Source organism: Moschus berezovskii, chromosome 13 (genome assembly GCF_049115385.1).
Source record: "Moschus berezovskii isolate FMDL1 chromosome 13, NW_MosBer_1.0, whole genome shotgun sequence".
Lineage (NCBI taxonomy): Eukaryota > Metazoa > Chordata > Mammalia > Artiodactyla > Moschidae > Moschus > Moschus berezovskii.
The window spans coordinates 65,933,678-65,958,930 of record NC_142472.1 but is presented as its reverse complement, the minus strand read 5'-3'; the positions used below and the strand labels follow the sequence as shown (position 1 = coordinate 65,958,930).

Below are 25,253 nucleotides of genomic sequence, written 5' to 3'. Positions count from 1 at the left end.
TCTCAGTTTACAGTGTAAGTAATAGAAAATATTTAATAATGCAGTTAGTGTTAAAATAAGTAAGTCTAGGATTTTTTGTGATGTATTTTCTTATTACTCAGGTCAACAAGTCTGTGTTTCTGTAGGTCATATAGTCACATGTGACAAGAACTTTGTTAGAGCTCAGTTTCAATTATGGCTTCCATTAAAAGAGAATTGATCTGTATTCTTTCTTTTCAAAAGCTGGTGGCACTGTCACTTGACGTAACAATAAAGATATGAAGATAGAATACTGGATTTTTATCAAAACCTACCAAGCCATTTCCATTCACCACTTCAGCTAGACTCTAGTAGTTTTCATTCCTGAACTGTAAGGTTAAACTACAAAGTAATGTCCTAGTTCTGAATGACAGTGTCTCATAAGTCCTTTTGAAATCTTGGTTTTCCTTTTTGACCTCTGATTCCTAATAGCCTTTATGATATCTTTGAAAACAACATTTTCTATCTTAAACAATGTTATTGGTTCTTGTTGTCCATTTATCTTCTCCACGAATTCCCTAAGGTGCTATGTGTGTCTTCAGTTCAGTTCAGTTCAGTTCAGTCGCTCAGTCGTGTCCGACTCTCCGCGACCCCATGAATCACAGCACGCCAGGCCTCCCTGTCCATCACCAACTCCCGGAGTTCACTCAAACTCATGTCCACAGAGTCGGTGATGCCATCCAGCCATCTCATTCTCCGTCGTCCCCTTCTCCTCCCGCCCCCAACCTTTCCCAGCATCAGAGTCTTTTCCAGTGAGTCAACTCGTCGCATGAGGTGGCCAAAGTATTGCAGTTTCAGCTTTAGCATCAGTCCCTCCAATGAACATCCAGGATTGATCTCCTCTAGAATGGACTGGTTGGATCTCCTTGCAGTATAAGGGACTCTCAAGAGTCTTCTCCAACACCACAGTTTAAAAGCATCGATTCTTCGGCGGTCAGCCTTCTTCACAGTCCAACTCTCACATCCATACATGACCACGGGAAAAACCATTGCCTTGACTAGACGGACCTTGGTTGGCAAAGTAATGTCTCTGCTTTTTAATATATTATCAAGGTTGGTCATAACTTTCCTTCCAAGGAGCAAGCGTCTTTTAATTTCATGGCTACAATCAGCATCTGCAGTGATTTTGGAGCCCAAAAAAACAAAGTCTGACACTGTTTCCACTGTTTTTCCATCTATTTCCCATGAAGTGATGGGACCAGATGCCATGATCTTTGTTTTCTGAATGTTGAGCTTCAAGCCAACCTTTTCACTCTCCTCTTTCACTTTCATCAAGAGGCTTTTGAGTTCCTCTTCACTTTCTGCCATAAGGGTAGTGTCATCTGCATATCTGAGGTTATTGATATTTCTCCCGGCAATCTTGATTCCAGCTTGTGCTTCTTCCAGCCCAGCGTTCCTCATGATGTACTCTGCATATAAGTTAAATAAGCAAGGTGACAATATACAACCTTGACGTACACCTTTTCCTATTTGGAACCAGTCTGTTGTTCCATGTCCAGTTCTAACAGTTGCTTCCTGACCTGCATACAGGTTTCTCAAGAGGCAGGTCAGGTGGTCTGGGATTCCCATCTCTTTCAGAATGTTCCACAGTTTATTGTGATCGACACAGTCAAAGGCTTTGGCATAGTCAATAAAGCAGAAATAGATGTTTTTCTGAAACTCTCTTGCTTTCTCCATGATCCAGCGGATGTTGGCAATTTGATCTCTCGTGCCTCTGCCTTTTCTAAAACCTGCTTGAACATCTGGGAGTTCACGGTTTACATACTGCTGAAGCCTGGCTTGGAGAATTTTGAGCATGACTTTACTAGCGTGTGAGATGAGTGCAATTGTGCGGTAGTTTGAGCATTCTTTGGCATTGCCTTTCTTTGGGATTGGAATGAAGACTGACCTCTTCCAGTCCTGTGGCCACTGCTGAGTTTTCCAAATCTGCTGGCATATTGAGTGCAGCACTTTCACAGCATCATCTTTCAAGACTTGAAATAGCTCAACTGGAATTCCATCACCTCCACTAGCTTTGTTCGTAGTGATGCTTTCTAAGGCCCACTTGACTTCACATTCCAAGATGTCTGGCTCTAGGTCAGTGATCACGTTATCGTGACTATCTTGGTCATGAAGATCTTTTTTGTACAGTTCGTCTGTGTATTCCTGCCACCTCTTCTTAATATCTTCTGCTTCTGTTAGGTCCATACCATTTCTGTCCTTTATCGAGCCCATCTTTGCATGAAATGTTCCCTTGGAATCTCTAATTTTCTTGAAGAGCTCTCTTGTTTTTCCTATTCTGTTGTTTTCCTCTATTTCTTTACATTTATCACTGAGGAAGTCTTTCTTATCTCTCCTTGCTATTCTTTGGAACTCTGCATTCAGATGCTTATATCTTTCCTTTTCTCCTTTGCTTACTCATTGTAATATCTTAAGGTCTAGTATGGTGGCTGGCACATAGTAGGCCCTCAGTGAACATATATCGATGTTCCTGAAAGCACATCATAATTATTGTAGACATTTCATTGATAGTTGTTTGAATGAATTTTATGAAAACCAATGGAAGTTCTGTGTGGACAAATGTTCTGAAAAGGATTGGACTGGAATGGCCTTGAAAGATGCCTTAAGGCATTTCCCTGGTGATCCAGTGGTTACGACTCTGAGCTTCCACTGTAGAGGGTACAGGTTTGATCTCTGACTGGGGAAGATCCTGCATGCCACACAGACCAGCCCAAAGTTTTTTAAAAAAATGAAGAAAAGGTGTTAAAAATTTGAAAGACCATGCACTGTTCATTCATTGCGTCAACAAACATTTAAATGCCTTTACTGTGTTCCATGCACATGTGCATGCTTCATTGGTGAAAATGACAAGGTCCTTTCAAGGTGCTCATAGTTTAGTGGGGCGTGGGTGTGTGTATGGAATTTTAGAAGAAAGTAAAACCACAACCTCCAAGATTTAGTTCTGAAAAGAGAATTTTTACATGAGGAAGAATAGCTTGGTTCTACAACCCTTCTTGTTCCTTAAATTTTACTTACTTTCGAGGATTCTTTTGTTTGGGCTGTAATACCATTTTCACCCTAAGGCTGCTGTCCATCATGGGTTGACAATATTCTAATCTTCAGGACTAAGAGTGGCTGAAAACCCCTATTCTCAGTTCATCTGAGCACAGTTAAAATAGCCTGCAACTTTACTTCATACCAAGGGAACATAAGGAAGTTGAAGAAACATAAAAATTGGATTTCCCTGGTGGTCTGGTGGTTGAGACTCGGCCCTGTCACTGCCGTGGCCTGTCATCAATCACTGGTGGGGAACTCCCACAAGCTGCGGCCAAAAAAAGAAAAGGAAGAGATAAAAACAATCTGACTTACAAGTATGGATTTCTGCTATCATGAAATAGCGTTTGTTCTCAGACCTCACTGACCTTCTCTAAGCCTGTCTTTGCTTTGGTTGTAGCTCGATTCCATCTCCAAAGGCTATGCCCAACTTGGGTCCATCGGGCGACTCATTTCCCTCATTGCATTCAATGAGTGAATGTCATCCTGCCATGCTTTGCTCAGGAGTTTCCTCCCAGACAGTTTGGCTGTATTTGGTCAAGACCACTCTCTAGCTTGCAGCTTACCAGGGTGTGTCCAGTGGAGCCTCTTCGGGTATTGAAAGCTAGAAGAGACTGTTCCAGGTGGTACCCAGCTCAGTCCAGACCTTTATCTTTGTAAGTTCTTTATATTCATATCTTCTCAGAAGTCAACAATCTTAGCCTTCACACTGAGTTTCAGTAACTCTAGGTATTACACAGTTATAGGGAATTGTTCCTTCACTAGGAGTGTATACCCTTGCAACGGGTAAAAGTGGATCAGATTTTTGTCTTATTGAAGGAGATGTGTTGAAGAGGGGATACCACCCAGTGGGGTTGTTGAAGACTCTCCTCTGCTTGTAATGGTTAGAGAAGAGACCAAGGAAGTCTCCTCCAGATGGGTATTGCAGCATGAATAGGAGTTCATGTGAGAAAGCAAGGGTGTTGTAAGGGCATTCTAGCTCGAGGGGGAAGAAAAATCTCCCCATGCATTGAGAAGCACTAGAATGGACTGGTTAAGAATGTAGTCAGGACTCAGTTGCTCGGTTGTGTCTGACTCTTTGTGACCTGATGGACTTGAACCTGCCAGGCTCCAGCAGGCAGCCTGAATTCAGAACTCAGCTCTGAGTGTCACAACTTTGAGGAATCTGGAAAATGAGTCTCTCCAGAGGAATAATTATGATAGCAAACATTCTAGAAATGAGAAGAGAAGCAAAAGGCACGGGAGAAAAGGAAAACGTATACCCAACTGAATGCAGAGTTCCAGAGAAGAACAAGAAGAGATTAGAAAGTCTTCTTTAGTGAATAATGCAAAGAAATAGAGGGAAACAATAGAAGAGGGAAGACTAGAGATGTCTTCAAGAAAATTCGAGTTATCAAGGGAACATTTCATGCAAGGATGGGCACAATAAAGGACAGAAACAATAAGGACCTAACAGAAGCAGAAGATATTAAGAAGAGGTGGCAAGAATACACACAACTATTGAAAAAGGTCTTAATGACCTGGATAACTGCAATAGTGTGGTCACTCACCTAGAGCTAGTGTGTGAAGTCAAGTGGGCCTTAGGAAACATTACTATGGCGAAGCTAATGGAGGTGATGGAATTCCAGCTGAGCTATTTCAAATCCTGAAATATGATGCTGTGAAAGTACTGCACTCAATATGTCAGCAAACGTGGAACACTCAGCAGTGGCCACAGGACTGGAAAAGGTCATTTTTCATTCCAATCCCAAAGAAGGGCAATGCCAAAGAATGCTCAAACTACTGCACAATTGCGCTCATTTCACAGGCTGTCAAGGTAGTGCTCAAAATCCTTTAAGCTAGGCTTCAGCAGTACGTGAACCGAGAACTTCTGATGTCTAAACTGGATTTAGAAAAGGCAGAGGAACCAGAAACCAAATTGCTATGATCTGTCCACTGGATCATAGAGAAGAAGGCAAGGGAATTCCAGAAAAACATCTACTTGTGCTTCATTGACTGTGCTAAAGCCTTTGACTCTGTGGATCACAACAAACTGTGGGAAATTCTTAAAGAGATGGGAACATCAAACCACACTACCTGTCTCATGAGAAGCCTGTATGCAGGTCAAGAAGCAAGAGAATCAGACATGAAGCAATGGACTGGTTCAAAATTGGGAAGGGAGTTCATCCAGGCTGTATATATTGACACCCTGCTTGTTTAACTTACATGGGGAGCACAACATGCAAAATGCCAGGCTGAATGAATCAGAAGCTGGAATCAAGATTGCCGGGAGAAATGCCAACAACCTCAGATATGCAGATGACACCACTCTAATGGCAGAAGGTAAAGAGGAACTAAAGGGCTTCTTGATGAGAGTGGAAGAGGAGAGTGAAAATGCTTGTTTAAAACTCAGCATTCAAAAAACTAATATTATGGCATCCAGACCTTGGAAGGAAAGCTGTGACAAATCTAGACAGCATGTTAAAAAGCGGAGATAGCACTTTGCCAGCAAAGGTCTGTGTAGTTAAAGCTGTGGCTTTTCTGGTAGTCAAGTTCATATGTGAGAGTTGGACAATAAAGAAGGCTGAGCGCCAAAGAACTGATGGTTTGAAACTGTGGTGCTGGAGAAGACTCTTGAGAGTCCCTTGGACAGCATGGAGATCAAACCAGTCAATCCTAAAGGAAATCAGTCCTGAAGGACTGCTGCTGAAGCTGAAGCTCCAATACTTTGGTCACCTGATGGGAAGAACTGACTCATTGGAAAAGACCCTGATGCTGGGAAAGATTGAAGGTAGGAGGAGAAGGGGACGATAGAGGATGAGACGGTTGGATCACCAACTCGATGGGCATGAGTTTGAAACGAACTCTGGGAGATAGTGAAGGACAGGGAAGCCTGGCGTGCTGCAGTCCATGGGGTTGCAGAGAGCCAGACAAGTCTTAGAGGTTGAACAACAACAACAAACATTCTTCAAACCTCTGAGTGACAGAATTTGAAACTCTTCTCTGGATAAAAAGACCAGAGGGTGTGGTGGTAGGGTGTGATGGAGAAGGCTGTGGGGAACAGGCCTGCAGGAGGTGAGGGTAATTGGGAGGGACAGTGGAGAGCTGCCGCTTTGTATTGTACTTGATTAAGCACCAGTCTGCTGCTGCTGAGTCGCTTCAGTCGTGTCCGACTCTGTGCGACCCCATAGAGTCAACCAGGCTCTGCCGTCCCTGGGATTCTCCAGGCAAGAACACTGGAGTGGGTTGCCATTTCCTTCTCCAATGTGTGAAAGTGAAAAGTGAAAGTGAAGTCGCTCATTCGTGTCCGACCCTTAGCAACCCCACGGACTGCAGCCTACCAGGCTCCTCTGTCCATGCGATTTTCTAGGCAAGAGTACTGGAGTGGCTTGCCATTGCCTTCTCGGAAGCACCAGTTTAGGAACATCATTGTCTGTGTTCTCTGTAAGCCCTAAGGGGTTAGGAGCACATGTTGGGTAATAGGGAGTCATATTTTATCTCAGTAGATGGTGTATCCTCCAGTGCTGTCTTGTTCAGTCGCTCAGTTGTATCTGACTCTTGGCGACCCCATGGACTGCAGCGTGCCAGGCTTCTGTGTCCTTCACTGTCCCTAGAGATAGTCAATTTGTATATGTTCATTGGATGAATTGATGCAATGGCTGATTGGTCAGTTGTTTGGAATGGAATGGGCCTGAGGAGGTGGTGTGTTTCCTGAAGTAAAGATATGTGAGTTGAACCTGAGAGAAGCTTGACAGAAAGTGAAATTGTTAGTCACTCAGTCGTGTCCAACTCTGCGAACCCCTGGACTGTATCTCATCAGGCTCGTCTGTCCACGGAATTCTCCAGACAAGAATACTGGAGTGGTAGCCATTCCCTTTTCTAGGGGGTCTTCTCAACTCAGGGACTGGACCCAGGTCTTCTGCATTGCAGGCAGATTCTTTACCACCTGAGCCACCAGAGAGAAGTTTAGCAGCTTACTTTGGGCCTGGCTAATGGTGGCTCAGAGGTTAAAGCGTCTGCCTCCAATGAGGGAGACCCGGGTTCGATCCCTGGGTCGGGAAGATCCCCTGGAGAAGGAAATGGTAACCCACTCCAGTATTCTTGCCTGGAGAATCCCATGGACGGAGAAGCCTGGTAGGCTACAGTCCACGGGGTCGCAAAGAGTCGGACACGACTGAGCGACGGAACGGAACGGAATGTTACAGCAAGGAATAGGAGTGGGAAAGGGTTGGAATGAGAGAGCTTTAGGATTTTAAGTCTTTAAGGCCTTTTTTTCCCCAACTCTGAACTACTCTAAGAGGCCAAAAGTACTCATCTATTTCGTCTTTACATTGGAGTGTAGTTGATTTACAATGTTGTGTTAGTTTCTGCTGTACAGCAAAGTAATTCGTATACATATACATATATCCTCTCCTTTTTAGATTCGCTTCCTAATGGGTCATTACTGAGTATTGAGTAGAGTTCCTAATGCCATTAAACAGAGGCTTGACACACTCAAAAAAAAAAAAAATTCAGTTCGGTTCATTGCCTCAGTCATGTCCGACTCTTTGTGACCCCATGGACTGCAGCACGCCAGGCTTCCCTGTCCATCACCAACTCCTGGAACTTGCTTAAACTCATGTCCATTGAGCTGGTGATGCCATCCAGCCATCTCATCCTCTGTCGTCCCCTTCTCCTCCTGCCAGTAGAAGTAGGTTCTTATTAGTAATAGTATATATCAGTCCCAGTCTCCCAATTTATCCCTCCTCCCCTCCCCGCCTTAGTAGATAAGATTGTTATCTGCATCTGTGATTCTGTTTCTGATTTTAAGTAGGCTCATTTGTGACTGTTTTTTGAAAAGATAATGTTAAAATATCATTTGTAAATCCTCACAGTATTGGCTCATACCATTGATTCTTTTCATTGTGAAATTGTACTGTCTTGGTCCTCTGGTTGAAACTGTTCGTTTCATTTAATACATTGGCTCAGTTAGTTGAGTTCATGGTATTTTATGTACCATGCATTTTATAATACTTGAATTAAAATTTTTCAAATGCAAATCAACATTTTTCCCAGTGTGCAAACATAGTTCTGAAAGTTGAGGACTTTCTGGAATGATGGTGTGAGGTCTCTGAAGTTGACAAAATTGGAAGCCATATGAATTGTTTTTTAGTTTGACTAAAAAGGTCTGTCTCATCAAAGCTGTGGTTTTTCCAGTAGTCATGTATGGATGTGAGAGTTGGGCTATAAAGAAAGCTGAGTGCCAAAGAATTGATGCTTTTGAACTGTGGTGTTGGAGAAGATTCTTGAGACTCCCTTGGACTGCAAGGAGATCCAACCAGTCCATCCTAAAGGAGATCAGTCCTGGGTGTTCATTGGAAGGATTAATGTTGAAGCTGAAAGTCCAATACTTTTGCCACCTGATGCAAAGAACTGACTCATTTGAAAAGACCCTGATGCTGGGAAAGATTGAGGGCAGGAGGAGAAGGGGATGACAGAGGATGAGATGGTTGGATGGCATCACCGATTCAATGGACATGAGTTTGAGCAAGCTCCGGGAGTTGGTGATGGACAGGGTGGCCTGGTGTGCTGCAGTCCATGGGGTTGCAAAAAGTCGGACATGACTGAGTGACTGAACTGAAACTTCGTTTTGAGTATATCAAGCCTCTGTTAATGCCAGAAAGTTAGTAATGCACCGGAGACTATGCACCAGATTCAGCTATGCACCAGAGACTCATCACTTGCTGCTAGTAATTGCTGGTTTCAGGGTCCCAAAATGGGAATCTGCCCCATATGATTTTGAAAATGAAACCTTTACCCTGAATTCAGAGCATGAGGCGGTCTTCATGCCAGCAGATCTGTCTGGAGACAGGCTGCCTCTGGGTCTCTAAAGGTCAAAATACAGATTGACTTTTTTTAATATTTGAAAAATTTTAATTGGAGGATAATTACTTCACGTGTTGTTGGTTTCTGCCATAGAACAACATGGATCACCCTTAAGTTCATGTATTTCCCTTCCCTTGTCAGCCTCCCTCTCACCTCCCATAGATTTGACTTTTTAAGAAAAGATCACTACGGGAAAGCTGCTGAAGGAGGTTCACTAAGGAGGCTCAGCTTCCAGTGATCCCCGAACTCCTGACGGTTCTGGATTTCCTACTTAATTTACATGATTAACACAGATTCTATCCAGGGCCTAAAGATCTTAATCAGGGTACATTCATCTGGATATCGCAAGATAAGGAGAGACGTTTTGAGAGACAGTTCTGGTGCTCCTAAAATGAAACATCTGAGATTGTGAGATCCCGGCCACCTATCTTGTATCTCAAGTGTTACTAAATTTACTTCGAAAAAAGAAAAATAGGCTTTAAAAAATCATAGGGCAGTAGCAGTCAGATGAGACTTTGGAGAGTTGATCTTTTTCCAAGCAAACTAAATCAAAACTTTAAAAATGGAAATACTGTTTTTTTCCTTGCACAGCATCTTCCCCTGGCTTGGTTTTCACTGTGAATTTGGCTTTGAGAGGGAGAGATTTTTCTGTTTGTTGTTGAGAGCCATTTTGGTGTCATTAAAAAGTAACAGCTTTGGAGAAATTAAAGCAGTACCATTTAGAAGTCAGTAAGTAAATTGTGATTTAAAACTATTTTAAGTATTGATCTATTGACACCTGGAACTGTAAACTGAGAAGTGAAGGTGTTAGTCGCTCAGTCGTGTCCAACTCTTTGTGACCCCATGGACCATACAGCCCACCAGGCTCCTCTGTCCATGGGATTCTCCAGACAAGAATACTGGAGTGGGTAGCCATTCCCTCTCCAGGGGATCTTCCCGACCCAGGGATCCAACCCGGGTCTCTTGCATGGCAGCCAGATTCTTTACATTTGAGCCACCACTCTAAACTGAGTTATACGCAGAATTACTTACCTGAAAAGAAAATGTCCATCAAGCCAAACTCTTTTTTTCTCAACTAGAGTATCGGAATTTGATATCTGATTCCTCTGCCTTGTCTAAATCCAGCTTGAACATCTGGAAGTTCTTGGTTCACATACTGTTGGAGTCTAGCTTGGAGCATTTTGAGTATTACTTTGACCAGAGATCAAATTGTCACCATCCATTGGATCATAGAAAAAGCAAGAGAATTCCAGAAATACATCTACTAAAGCCTTTGACTGTGTGGATCACAATAAACTATGGAAAATTCTTAAAAAGAGATGGGAATACCAGACCACTGTACCTGCCTCCTGAGAAATCTGTATGCAGGTCAGGAAGCAACAGTTACAACTGGGCATGGAACAGCAGACTGATTCCAAATTGGGAAAGGAATATGTCAAGGCTGTATATTATCACCCTGCTTATTTAACTTATATGCAGAGTACATCATGAGAAATGCCAGGCTCGATGAAACGTTAGAATCAAGATTGCTGGGAGAAATATCAATAACCTCAGATATGCAGATGACACCACCCTAATGGCAGAAAGTGAAGAGGAACTAAAGAGCCTCTTGATGAAAGTGAAAGAGGAGAGTGAAAAAGTTGGCTTAAAACTCAACATTCAGAAAACGAAGGTCATGGCATCCAGTCCCATCACTTCATGGCAAATAGATGGGGAAACAATGGAAACAGTGACAGACTTTATTTTCTTGGGCTCCAAAATCACTGCAGATGGTGACTGCAGTCATGAAATTAAAAGATGCTTGCTCCTTGGAAGAAAAGCTATGACCAGCCTAGACAGCATATTAAGAAGAAGAGACATTACTTTGCCGACAAAGGTCCGTCTAATAAAAACTATGGTTTTTCTGGTAGTCATGTATGGATGTGAGAATTGGACTATAAAGAAAGCTGAGCGCCAAAAAATTGATGCTTTTGAACTGTGGTGTGGGGAAGACTCTTGAGGGTCCCTTGAATGGCAAGGAGATCCAACCAGTCCATCCTAAAGGAAATCAGTCCTGAATATTCATTGGAAGGACTGATACTGAAGCTGAAACTCCAATCCTTAGGCCACCCGATGCAAAGAACTGACTCATTGGAAAAGACCCTGATGCTGGGAAAGACTGAAGGCAGGAGGAGAAGGGGACGACAGAGGATGAGATGGTTGGATGGCATCACCGACTAGATGGACATGAGTTTGAGTGAACTCCGGGAGTTGGTGATGGACAGGGAAGCCTGGCGTGCTGCAGTCCACGGGGTCGTGAAGAGTTGGACATGACTGAGCAGCTGAACTGAACTGAAAATTTGTTTCAGAGATGTAAGTAACAAATAAGGCCAAAAAGGAAAACAAAGTCCTCCACTTGTCCCTTGACAGGGAGTGCTCTTTGTGCTCTCATGTGTCTTTAATTTGAGGAATCTTGGAAAAGAACCGAGACTGGGAGTCTGACCGCTGCTGAACCTGCATTGACCTTGGGCACCTGGCATTTCAACACTGCAAACATTAGTTGTCCTTCTAGCAGAGGAGAATGCAGCCAGGCTGTGAGTATGGCACTGTGATGACCCCACGTAGGGATGAGACAAATGTAAAGTCTCCGCACCTCCATGATCCTAAAACCTAGACGGAGAAAATGTGCAGAGGGGGCAGACTTGCCATTCGCTTTGTGAGGCGGTGTAAAATGATGCTTTCCGGAGTCTTTGGCTGGCAGCGTCCTTTATTCCTGGATGAAATATTAAAGAGGCGTCTGTTTTGTATCGATGCCTAATACCTAGTTGAACTGGATTCTCTACATTCTTATTTCCAGATGAATCCTTGAGTTTGAAATATCAGTACTAAACAGTTTAGCTCTGAGTGGTTTTCTGGGCCCTAAGTCAGGTCGTGAATTGCCTAGAGTAATGCTTTTGAAACTTTTTGGACCATAAATCGTAACAAGAAGCACATTTGCATTCGCTACTGGAGATTCACATACAGGGACACATAACACACATGTGTAACCAGGACAAAAGTTGGGTTAAAAAGTATTGTTTTGTCGTAGCCGTCATAAAATCCTAGTTGTGACTCATGCAGATGATTTCATGACTCAGAATGGGTTGAAAACAACAGTTTTTTTTTTTCTTTAAACTTTTTATTTTGTATTGGGGTGTAGCCAATTTGTGATAGTTTCAGGGGAACAGTGAAGGGATTCAGCTGTAGGTATACACGTATCCATTCTTCCCCAGGCTCCTCTCCCATCCAGGCAGCCACATAAAATTGAGAAACTGTTGGAAGTTTTGTACACTCTTTGTCTGTATGTAGTTTTGGTTTTCTAGGAGATGGAAATACATTACAGTTCAACTCAGGGACGTTTACTGACCAGCCTACCTCAGCCCTGACCTGTCTTGCTTTTCTGAATTTCCATAGATTAGAGAATTGACCTTGTCTCATTGGAAGCCTCCAGGTCAAGAGATAATTAACTAAGCCCTTTCAGCTGACACCAAAAAGAGTTCAGAAGAAACCAGGAGTCCTGCAAATTGAACAGCTGTTGAAGTAGCTGTGTTTTGGCTTCCTGTGATGTGTTCATTTATTACTGAGTTAGGACTCAGAAATGATACATCTCATCTAAGTTATGAAAGTCAGTTAGTAACGTCTTTATATGACTGACTGTGCTTTTCTTTTTAGCTGGGTGGATATACCTGTAATATGGAACTATTAGGGGATTTATGTGTTTTCTATTAGTTATTAAATTTTTAATCTTTTCCTCAGTTTCTAAGGATCATCTTATATTGTAAATAATTATAATAATAATCCCTCTGAAGGGTCTTTATATTTTAAATAAAGATAATATAACCATAATAAAGAATAATCGCTCGTATATCTCTCAGCACAGACTGTGTTGTATGTATTTCCCTCTAGCAGCTTGCCTAATGTAACTGTCAGAAATAGGACTGTAATCATACACTTTTCTGTTCTTGTCCCCTACTTAAAATTGTGCAACCAGGTCCCTAGTCTTTAATCATTTTAAGTGGCTGTATATCTTTCCTTCAGTATTCACCCATATTTATTTAATGCTTGTACTATATGAATTTGCTCCTGGAACTCATGAACAAGACATCCTGCTTTCAAGGTACTGATTACTAGTGGGTATAGCATTGACGATTATCCATCACCTACTGTTGGCTGTTTATTTTCAGCTTTTCAAATGTTATGAACATTGTGCATTTAGCTGTTTTTCCTTCCAGATTTTAGATGATTTCTTTAGAAATAATTGTGAGAAGATTGCCATATTGCTTTCTGAAAAGACTTGTGCCACTTTGTAATATTTACAGTGACATAGGAAGTATTAGTTTTCCAAATCTGACCAGCCACTGGTAGTAGTATTTAAAATTTTTTTGGTGGAGGAGGCTAAATTGGGAGATTGGGATAGACATATGCACACTGCTATATATATAATAGATAATTAATAAGAACCTACTGTACAACCCAGGGAATTCTATTCAATACTCAACAATGACTTATATTCGAAAAGAATCTAAAAGAATGAATATATGTATATGTGTAACTGATTCACCTTGCTGTACACCTGAAAGTTAACACAACATTGTAAATCAACTGTACTCCAATAAAAATTAAAAAAATAAAAATTTTATTCATAATTTACTTAAAAATTATGGTACTTCATTGATATTTAATTTGCATATTTGGACTGATTTGTGAATAATTTTCTGTTTGCTTGTTTACTTGTTAATTTTTCCTTTTGTGAATTGTCTGTTCCTGACCTCTGTTTCTCCTGGTTCTCCTGAACAATTTTTTGTTTTTTATATGTATAGATACATTTTATAAATATAGTAAGAATACTAACCATATCTCTGTTATATATCCAGATATGTCTTATACTGTACTGTTAGCCTTTTTATTTTTTATATAGAAAATGTTCACTCTTTAACTATCTATCCTTTTCTTAAATTGAAATTTCTTCCATCATTCCTAATTCTTTACCCAGAGATTCATTGAATATTCATTTGTCTTTCATCCTAGTCATAATTTGGTGAAAATGTAACTTTTTGATGTGTTTCTTCTTTTGTATGTTTCATCCGCATGGCTTATTTATTTTACCACTAGAGATTTGTATCTCTTAATCCACTTCACCTATTCCACCCTCCCCACTCCCTTACACTTTTAATTATTGTAGCTAATGAGTTGTTCTTGCCTCTTTGCCATTATGTGTCTATAATAATAGCTGGACTTTCTCTAGCCTGGTCTGCGAGTTAACGGGAAAAGCATCATTTGGCTCTTTTCCAAACTTCAGGATTTCAGAGTCTCTTTCTGCATCTGTAAATTGAGAATAATGATTCCTCTCAGGATTGTTGGGAGGTTTACATGAGATGATATTCCTGTAGCACCTGGCATTGTACTTGGAGCATAGATGGTACTCAGTACAAGTTAGTTTTATTTTTTATTTATGGTACCATCATGCCTGTTGTCATGGTTTCATTAAGCCTTGACTATTTTAAGAATCGCCTTGGATACACAAAAGTGGGGCTGTGGAGTTTTTGTTGGTTTGCTTTTTTATGGTTGAGTCGCTTTATGTTTTCTCTAGATGTATCAAGGTGGGGTTACTCTGTCATCTTTTTACTGCCACTTCCCACGCTTGTTCTCCCTGAAAGTCGGGTCAGGCGAGGTGTGTGGCTGGTGGGTGGGGGCCCTGTGTCCTCTTTTGCAAACTTTTCTCTCTCTCCGTTTGCCGTCTTGTTCTGAAATGGTGTGTTCACTGCCCCCATTGGCCTCCTGGGGGGCAAGGGCAGTGTATCCTGGGTCTTCCATGGGGAGTATTGGGTTGGCCAAAAACTTTGTTTGGGCTTCTCCGTAGATGGCGCGGAAAAACCCAAATGAAATGTTTGACCAACCCAATATATTGAGGTGGTGGTTTAGTCTCTCCGTTGTGTCCAACTTTTTTGCAACCCCATAGACTGACTGTGGCTGGCCAGGTTTCCTCTATCTATGGGATTTTCAAGGCAAGAATACTGAGTGGGTTGCAATTGCCATTTCCTCCTCCAGGGGATTTCCCCAACACAGGGATCATACCTGCATCTCCTGCATTGGCAGGTGGATACTTTACCAACTGAGCCACCCAGGAAACCCAATATATTGCAGTAGGGATGAAATTTTAACTACCCCCAGTTTAGCTGTCCTCCACCGAAAGACTGGACATTATAAATTGGCACCTAGTGGGCTGAGGCCCACCCTCAAACAGATTTTGTCTGTATATGCTACGTTTTTAGAAGTTTGAATTGGTAGCCAAGTTTTAAAAATATGGATTTTACATACAAGTCCAGCTTGTTGGCTTCTCTTGACAAATGAGAAGATGTAGCTGGAAGTTCCCCTCCTGTAAATCCCTGCTCTGCCCACTTGGCCCTGAGAGGCCATACCCATGCTACCCCTGCTGCCTGCTGGCAGGAAAACAGTGCATGGTAACCAGAGAGCTTTCTTGGCTTCCTCTGAGTCTGAAAGGTATACTTCCCATTTTATGGAGTCAGTGGTTAGAGGTGGTTTTTTTTTTTTTTTTTTTTTTGTATTTAGAAGGAGGAGAAATTGAAAGATAACCAAAATGCCTATATTTCTAAAAAATTAAGTGGGGGTGGAGGGAGGTAATTAAGGTACCTTTATAAGAGAACCTGAAGTTGCACACAGTAAATTAATGTATAAATAAAGACAAGCATTGGGAAATTAGGTGTGGCATCTACCTGCCCCTTTCTGGACACCTTGTAACAGTGTTTGAGCCAGGGATCCAAGTCCCAGAAGCCTGGGTTTGACTCAGTAAGCTTAATTAAACTTTATTTTTGGACTTCCTTGCTGGCTCAGTGGTAAAGAATCCACCTGCCAATGCAGGAGACACAAGTTTGATCCCTGTTCCAGAAACATCTCACATGCCAGGAAGCAGCTAAGCCCGTCAACCACAACTGTTGAGCCTGTGCTCTAGAGCCCAGGAGCTGCTGCTCATGAAGCCCATCTCTGTGGGCATTTCTGCTTTAGCGACTGAACGTTTTTCTCTTGTAGAACTGCTCTAGGGATTAGCGATGCTCCCTGGGGCCTCCTCCTGCTCTCCTGACAGCTGCATTCCCTCAGCTCACTCTAAATGTAAACATACTCACAGGCGTTGACATTGCTTTGATTACCTCACGTTCTGGGATGCTCATCACTGTGTTTCTCAAGGCCTCCAGCTCAGGACTTAGAATATGGTAGGCAAAACTGGGGCAATAGAGGCTTGTGTTGTGTGTTACTTTACAGTGAGGTCTCCCTCACTTTATAGGAGGTGGTTTACTCAGTAAGTCGTGTCGGACTCTTGCGACCCCATGGACTGGAGCCCACCAGGCTCCTCTGTCCATGGGATTTCCCAGGCAAGAATACTGGAATGGTTTGCCATTTGCTTCTCCAGAGAATCTTCCTGACCCAGGGATTGAACCCACGTTTCCTGTATCTTCTGCATTGCAGGCAGGTTCTTCACCTGCTGAGTCATCAGGGAAATCCCTGGTTTATAGGGGTCACTTTGAAACTAGCTGTCAGGTAGCACTAGCGGTAAAGAACCCGCCTGCCAATGCAGGAGAAGCAGGAGATGTGGGTTCAATTCCTGGGTTGGGACGATCCCCTGGAGGAAGAAATGGCAACCCACTCTAGCATTCTTGCCTGGAGAATCCCATGGACTGAGGAGTCTGGTGGGCCACGTCCATAGGGTCGCACAGAGTCAGACATGACTGAAGTGACTTAGCACACACGCACACACATGGTGGAGTGTCTTAGGTTTTTTTGGTACTGTGAACAGAAATCAGCCTGGCAGGAGGCTCAGGTATCTTGCAGAATCCAAGGACGGGGATGGATTCAGGCCTTAGGAAGGGAACTAAAGACTGGAGCCTCCCCGCTGCTCATGGGTTTGTTTGTGTCTGCTTCATTCTTTTCTCTTGCTCACACTGGCTTCCTGTTTCTTTCTTAGTCCACATGGCTGTCAGCTGCTCCCGAGTTTTACGTGTTATAGTCTAGATGAGCAGAGAGAGATGATGTCAGGCTCCCAGTCCCAGTTCCAGAATGCCTGGGGAAGGGACTCTCTGGTCCCCAGCCAGGTCGTCTGTCCCTTCTAGGATGGTGCCCAGAAGCGGAGCACTGCTGCAGGAATGTAGTGATCACTGCTGTGGCCTGGGGATGGGGAGTAGAGGGCAGGTCTCTGCAAAGGGGCTTCCCAGGTGACTCAGTGGTAAAGAAACCGCCCGCCAGTGCCCTAGCTGTGGGTTCGATCCCTGGGTCCTGAAGATCCCCTGGGGTAGGAAGTGGCAACCCACTCCAGTATTCATGCTTGGAAAATTCCAGAGGCAGTCTGGTGGGCTATAGTCCATAGGGTCGCAAAGAATCGGACAAGATTAAGCAGGCACATGCACGCTCAGCAAGAGATGTAAGGCCGACAACCCAGCACGTGCCCACCGCTTGGAGGGTGCGGGGTTGTTGTCCTGGTAGCCGCAGAATAATGAACTCAGACTCTTGCTTTTCTCATGATTTTCACTGCCCTCTTTTCCTTGAGGTCTGCTCATGTATATAGCCCTTGACACGTTCAGGTAGACATTTCTCCTCACTGCTTCACTGGCTGATTTGACATGTTGACTGCTGCTTTCCTCTAGTGAATATAAAGTGAGGGCTGGGTAGACATTTCACAACTAGTGCTGAGCACAAAGCTATTGTTATTTGACAAATGTCAGCACTGGTGAGTGGACCCCATGTGGCGACCATATTTTCTAAACTCCAAAACACATGGCAATGTAAAAGATTTTTTTCCTGATGGACGAGTATAGATAGATGGGATGAATATACATGGATGGATCAATGAATATGTATCGACAGATCGATGAATATATATATATATGTAGATAGATCGATGAATATATATATATATGTAGATAGATCGATGAATATATATATATATGTAGATAGATAAATAATATATTTCATTATACATTTAGCGAACTGAAACTCAAAAAATGACTTGAAACTAGACTGCTGGGCACATATGGACACTATCTTTATCCTATTTCAGGGAGGAGGCTGAGAAAACTCCAGGATATTAATAATAATGAATAATAGTTAACATTTCCTGAGTACCTGTCATGTGCCAGGCCCTCTATCAGCCTTTTCTTATCTAACCCTCCAAATGATTTCAGGAAGCTAGTATTTTACTCTTATTTGAGAGACAGGGCTCAGATGCAGCCAAGAAACAGCAGAATGGGGATGTGCATGCCCCTGGTTCCTTGGACCCTGCAGCTCTGTGCTACATGAGCTCTCAGAGGTATAGCGGGACCAGGGAGGAGCCTCCACGGACATCACAGCAGGCTGAACTTGGTTTTTCAGAGGAAAAGCTAGCAAATCAGCTAGCCAGTCAACACGTGACAATGCAAATTAAGTGAAAAGAGGGCAGACATTCTTTTTGCATCTGTGCGATGCCTTCTTCATCTCCTCTAAGTATGGGTATTACAAACGGTAGATATAACTGTGAATGATATCAGGAAGAGCTGTGCATTTCCTGATGGACAACAGGGTCTGTGAATGATGAGGGTCTTTTAGACTCCGTGGGTGTGTTTATAGGCTGATCCTTCTCCCATAAGCAGACCTCTGGAGATAGGTGGACCTTGTCTCTTTGTCCTACCATCTCCAGCATGTGGCTTTCATCCCTATGGTTGCCCCATGATTGAAGATGGTTCTTTGGCTTTCAGTGTCACATGTGGTCATAAATCGATCACAAGGCCACCTAGATACAGGGGAGGATGGTGCATTTGTTTATTCATTGATTGATTTTTAACATTTTTTTTTTTTGTCATGCCACATGGCATGCAGAATTTTAGCTCCCTGACTGGGGATTGAATCTGCACCCTTTGCATTGGAAGTGCAGAGTAACCACTGGACCACCAGGGAAGTACCAACACTTTAACAAATCTGGATACTGGGAAGACAAATAACTAGTGTGATCTCAAATGAGACCATCGTCTAGGCAAACTACGCCGTACTCTTTGACCCAGTGTTGACTTTAAGCTTGGGAATAGCCTTGTCCCCATGTGGGCTGCATTTGAATTTTGTAGCCTGTTCAACTGATGACAGCTCCTCCTCCTCCTCCTCCTCCCCCCAGCTCTGCCCCTTCTACTTAAAGCACTGCAGGACTGTCTTTGCTGCTTGGAACGACTTCCCAGATTGGCCAAATGCTAGAATCTAAATCCTAGTATCAGGATTAGAAATCTGTGGTTTCTTAAATTCATGGATATAGGCCAGGGATTTTTATGCTTTACTGTTGTTGTTTAGTTGCTAAAGGTATATAATTGGTCATGGACCACCCTCATGTTTATCAATTATTCTGGCAAACAGAAAGACTATCAGGAAGTTTCCCCAATTCTTGTAGGCCTTTTAGAACCACCTGAACTCATTCATTTGCTCTTCTCATTTAGAATCAGATATTGAACTGCTGGAAGAATTTGTAATTGTCCAACCAGTGGATGCTCTCTCAAATAAACAGTTGTAGTGTGTTTTCTACTAATATGTTTTTAAAAATTTATTTTATCTTGGGATATAGCAGATTTCCAATCTTGTGTTAGTTTCAGGTATATAGCAAAGTGACTTGTTATGCATATACATGCATCTATTCGTTTTCAGATTCTTTTCCTATATAGGTTATTACAGAGTACTGAGTAGAGTTCTCTGTGCTATATTTGTTGATTATTTATTTTATATATAGTGCTGTGTGTTTGTTAGTCCCAGCCCCCTAATTTATTCCTCCTCTCCTTCCTCCAGCTTCCAAGATGACTTTTTTTCTCTCTTGTTACTCTATGAGTTTGTTCTTGTCTTTAATTCTAGCATAAATTGAGGCAATTCTCTTCTCACTCTAAATCAAAAGCACAAGGCAGAGACAAAAAAAGGCAGTGTTGGATGGTCAAGAAAGCCAGATAGATCGGCCTGAATTGAATCCCAGCTCCTCTACTTACTAGCTATGTGACTCATCGAGGTGAAAATTATTTTTAAAATGTGTTGGTGTGGGGCTTCCCTGGTGGCTCAGTGGTGAGGAATCCACCTGCCAATGCAGGGGATGCAGATTCAATCCCTGATCCAAGAATATTCCATACACCATGGAGTAACCAAGCCCGTGTGCCACAACTATTGAGCCTGTTCTCTAGAATCCAGGAGCCACAACTGCTGAAGCCAGTGCGCCTAGAGCCCTTGCTCCGAAAGAAGAAAAACCGCAATGAGAAGCCTGCGCACTGCACCTGAAAAGTAGCCCCTGCTTGCCATTACTGGAGAGAGCCTCGGCAGCAACGAACACCCAGCACAGCCAGAAATATTAATGAATAAATAAAAAATGTGTTAGGGTGCTCATAATTATTGAAGTACAGAAAGAGTTGTATGTAAAGTTCTGGTGCATGATAGGATTTTTAGATGTTGGAAAACACATTAATTCAGGGGTTTCCCTGGTGGTTCACAGGGGTAAACAATTCGCCTGTGATGCAGGAGAGGCAGATTCAGTCCCTGGGTCGGAAAGATCCCCTGGAGAAGGAAATGGCAATCCATTCCAGTTTTCTTGCCTGGGAAATCCCATGGACAGAGGAACCTGGTGGGCTACAGTCCATGGGGTCGCAGACTCAGACATGACTTAGCGATTAAGCAACAACAAGGGCTTCGACTCTGCACTCTCAGTGCAAGGGCATGGGTTTGATCCCTGGTCAGGGAACTAAGATCCTGCATGCTGCAACTAAGAGTTTGCATGCCAGACAAAGATTGAATATCCTGAGTGCCGCAACTAAGACCCGACACAGCCAAAATAAGTAAGTAAAAATAAATATTGGAAAAAGAAAGTGCATTAATTCAATTGATATCTCCAGTTCAAAAATTTAGGAGATTTGGTGTTTGGCATAGTCTGAAGCATAGTGCCCGGCACATGACAAGCACTCAATAACTAACTCTGCATCAAGTTAATAATCCAATAATTTATGCAACATTTTGTAAGAGTGGAGAAGAAATTCCCTAGGGGTAAAGTTGTTACTTCTGTTGCTTATTTATCTTCACTTATAAACCCCGGTCAGGTATTATTATAATGGATTGTTTGGGAAACAAGCACTTTGTAAATGGTAGTTATTATCACGACCCAGAAACTGGATTCTAAAGTAATAGAGCAGGAGATGCACCTGTCACTAGCAAACTGTCATTTGACCTTCTGTTAACAAAATATATCTTGTTTATGTCAGTGCAGTATGAACGAGATGGTCACAACAGACCTATAAATGTGGTATTGTAGTTAAGAGGACATGGAGCCCCTTTTGTATTTGGAATCATTTTGGTTAAAAAAAAATTGCAAGTATAATTCACAGTATGCCACTGTATTTTCAATTTTTGGATTAAATTATTATATACTTCAGCTAACAAAATTGAGCTGTTTGCCAGCATTGTCACTCTTAATTTATAATTCAAAGTACCTGCCTGCATACAAAATAGTAATTTTTCACCGTTTAATTCTAGTGGTTATTAGTTTCTTTCCCACTGAACGGACAAGATAATTTATCTTGCTCTAATAGTCTGTGGCAGAAAGCAGAAGCCACGCAGTGCCAGTGTTCATGTAATTCAGTGACTTCAACTATGTGAAATGTAACTAAAACCTAGAAAATAAGTAAAAGTGACCTAAAGCAGTCAAAATGTGATACAGGAACCCTGCTCCCTAAAATGTGTGTGTTTTCTTCCTAGACATACCCTTTAGACACCTACTAATACACTGATACTATACTGAAATGTGTTAATATTTACTGAAATACTGTATTTCATTGACTTGAAGACCCACCTTTTTTTTCTTTAAACGTCAGGATTAGTGGTTTCAAGCAACAATTATCGTTTGCATAAGATTCAGTGAGTTGGCTGGGGTGGTTGGTAGACCTGCCTGGGCTTGTTTACATGATAGAAAGGCAGCAGCTAGAGAGAAGGGTAGCTCCAACGTGCAGGTACTTTTTCAGATTCTGTTTGAGCCACTTTTGCTAATGTCTCAGTAGCCAGCGAGTTACACAGCCAAACCCAGGGTCAGGGAGTGGAGTAGTAGACTGCCTGTTGCTGAGGGCAGTCACACCACAAACTGTGTCCACAGACACTGAGATAGCAGGGCTTTCTGAGTGTATTTTTGCCAGACGTCTGCCATGATATTGGAGTGAAATCATAGTTCGTGTTTTATCTTTCTCCGTCATAAATAATGTATCTATGATTGATGATTGAGTTGATTAAATAGGGTACATATATTCAGTTTTTGATAGAAACAATTCATACTGAATGTCAGAATTTAAAATGATATAGAGGGACTTCCCTGGTGGTCCACTGATAAGGAATCTGCCTTCCAATGCAGGGGATGTGGGTTCGATCCCTGGTTGGGGAACTAAGATTCCACATGCTGCACAGCAACCAAGCCTGAGTGCCACAATTACCGCTCCCACACGCGTCAACTGAGGGAAGTGCGTTTGCTGCCGTGAAGAGTCTGTGCACTGCAGTGAAAGATCCTGCAAGTTGTAACTAAAACCCCACGCAGCCAAAAATAAAATTAATTAATTAAAGGGGCTTCCCAGGTCGTGCTAATGATAAAGAATCCACCTACCAGTGCAGGAGACGCAAGAGACGTGGGTTCAATTCCTGGGTCTGGAAGATCCCCTGGAGTAGATGTCACCCAGCTCCAGTATTCTTGGCTGGGAAATGCCATGGACAGAGGAGCCTGGTGGATGACAGTATAAGGGGTCACAAACAGTCGGACACGACTGGGTGGCTAAGCACACGCTAAGAGTTGAAGTGCTTCCTTATTCTCTTTTCCCCACATCTCACATCCTAGAGGCATCCTCCAGGGACAGTTTGGTGTGTATTTGGTGTGCTGGACTGAACAGAGGCCCCCCAAAGATGTATTTTTCATTTTATTTAAAAATATTTATTTTAAATTATTTGTTTGGCTGTGCCGGGTCTTAGTTGCCAGCACTCAGGATCTTTGATCTTTGTTGTGGCATGTGGGAGTTTTTAGTTGTGGCATGACCAGGGATCAAACCCAGGCCCACTGCACTGGGAGTTTGGAGTCTTAATTGCTGGACCACCAGGGAAGTTCCCATTTGACTTGATTTAAACCACTAAGTTTGTTGTAGTGATTTGTTACAGCAGCAAATGCACATACATGTCTATTTAATTTTTTACTTTTAAAGAACTACTTGGTTATTGGCTAGAAATTCAAATAAAATGAAAGGGTAGAAAGTAAAATCCCCTATCTTTCTTCATCAGCTATTCCTACTGTTAATAGTTTCTTATGCATTTACAAGACTTCCGGAGTAGCCGTATTCATTCTTTCCTTTTGATACAAATGAGATCATATCAGACATGCTTATTTCTTGCTCTGCGGCTTGCTTATCTAATTATAGTCTTGGACATATTTTTGTATCAGAATAAGGTGATCTGCCTCATTCAGTACCATAGTTTATCATTCCGCTATTACAGAACACTTATGTTTTCTTTTTTCTGTTACAAACAATGCTGCGATGAAGGGTCTTCTATAAATCTCATTGGCTGTTATCTAAAAATATAATTGTAAGCAATTAAATTACTACCTGAATGAATGTCACTTTGTATGTGTGTTTATGCAAGTGTTGCTGGAATAAGGGTGGGGAAATGTGTGATGGTGGTGATGGTTTAGTCACTAAGTCACGTCTGACTCTTGCAACCCCATGGACTGTAAACCAGCAGGCTCTTCTGTCCGTGGGATTTCCCAGGCAGGAATACTGGAGTGGGTGGCCATGTCCTTCTCTAGGGGAAATGTATATCTTCCCATTAAACTTTTTGCATATGTGTTGTTTTAACTTTATTTTTTAAGTTGTGAAAGGCATCTAATACATAAATGTATAGTTAAAATGCACTATTGGAAAGGAAACACCCTTGTCAAGAAATTGAACATTTCTGACCAAAACTGAAAAAGACACGTGTCCCATTATTCACTGCAGCACTGTTTACAATAGCTATAATGCGGAAGCAACCTAGATGTCCATCGACAGATGAATGGATAAAGAAGTTGTACGTATACACAAGGGAATATTACTCAGCCATAAAATGGAACGCATTTGAGTCAGTTCTGATGACGTGGATGAACCTAGAACCTATTATACAGAGTGAAGTAAGTCAGAAAGAGAAAGATAAATACCATATTCTAACACATATATACAGAGTCTAGAAAAATGGTTCTGAAGGATTTATTCACAGGGCAGCAGTGGAGAAGCAGACATAGAGAACAGACTTATGGACCCGGGGAGAGGGGAGGGGAAGTGAGGTGCAAGGAGAGAGTAACCTGGAAACATATTACCATATGTAAAATAGATAGCCAGCGGGAATCTGCTGTCTGGCTCAGGGAACTCAAACAGGGGCTCCGTATCAACCTGGAGGGGTGGGATGGGGTGGGAGATGGGAGGGAGGTTCAAAAAGGAGAGGGTATATGTATACCTGTGGCTAATTCATGTTGAGGTTTGACAGAAAACAACAAAATTCTGTAAAGCAGTTATCCTTCAATAAAAAAAATAAAAATAAAAAAAAGATCTACAGAAAAAGAAATTGAACATTCCTGGCCTCTAGAAGGACCTTGTATGCCCTTTCCTGATTTACAGCCCCCAGAGGGAAACAGTATTCTGACTTTTATTACTGCCATTTACCTTAAGTAGAACTCTAACAAATTTGGCCATCCGGCTCTCAGAAAATTAGGATTGTGATCTAGAAAAGAATATATACATATATGTATAGCTGAGTCACTTTGCTCCATACTTGAAACTAACACAACATTGTAAATTAACTATCCGTTCAGTTCAGTCGCTCAGTCGTGTCCGACTCTTTGCAACTCCGTGGACTGTAGCCTACCAGGCTTCTCCATCCATGGGATTCTCCAGGCAAGAATACTGGAGTGGGTTACCATTTCCTTCTCCAGGGGATCTTCCTGACCCAGGGATCGAACCCGGGTCTCCCGCATTGGAGGCAGACGCTTTAAACCTCTGAGCCACCAGGGAAGCCCCATACTTCAACTTAAAAAAAGAACATTAGGATTGGTAAGGGTTGGTGGGGCTTCCCAGGTGTTGCTAGTGATAAAGAACCCTCAGGAGATGTAAGAGACCTGGGTTCGATCTCTGGGTCGGGAAGATCCCCTGGAGGAGGGCATGGCAACCCACTCCTGTATTCTTGCCTGGAGAATTCCATGATCAGAGGAGTCTGGCGGGCTACAGTCCACAGGGTTGTAAAGAGTCACGACACAACTGAAGCGACTTAGCGCAGCAAGGATTGGTGTAAAGGTACAA

The 25,253-nt window shown here is 42.4% G+C and overlaps 1 protein-coding gene and 1 long non-coding RNA gene across 7 annotated transcripts in view; one reads left to right on the top strand and one right to left on the bottom strand.

Annotated features, from left to right (window-relative positions):
* WDFY2 (WD repeat and FYVE domain containing 2) overlaps positions 1-25,253 on the top strand; it is a 187,635-nt gene that overhangs the window by 2,313 nt on the left and 160,069 nt on the right. The gene's annotated exons all lie outside the window — the stretch shown is intronic.
* LOC148775859 (uncharacterized) overlaps positions 1-25,253 on the bottom strand; it is a 125,984-nt gene that overhangs the window by 88,910 nt on the left and 11,821 nt on the right. Inside the window, exons 2-3 of one of the 4 annotated variants that reach the window (XR_016038899.1) lie at positions 22,547-22,660; positions 7,723-14,235 (exon numbers count right to left, since the gene is read on the bottom strand). This is a non-coding gene — a long non-coding RNA (uncharacterized LOC148775859). Of the gene's footprint in view, positions 1-7,722; positions 14,236-15,449; positions 16,935-22,546; positions 22,661-25,253 lie in introns of those variants that run through there. The other 3 variants (XR_016038901.1, XR_016038898.1, XR_016038900.1) reach the window with 3 other exon arrangements.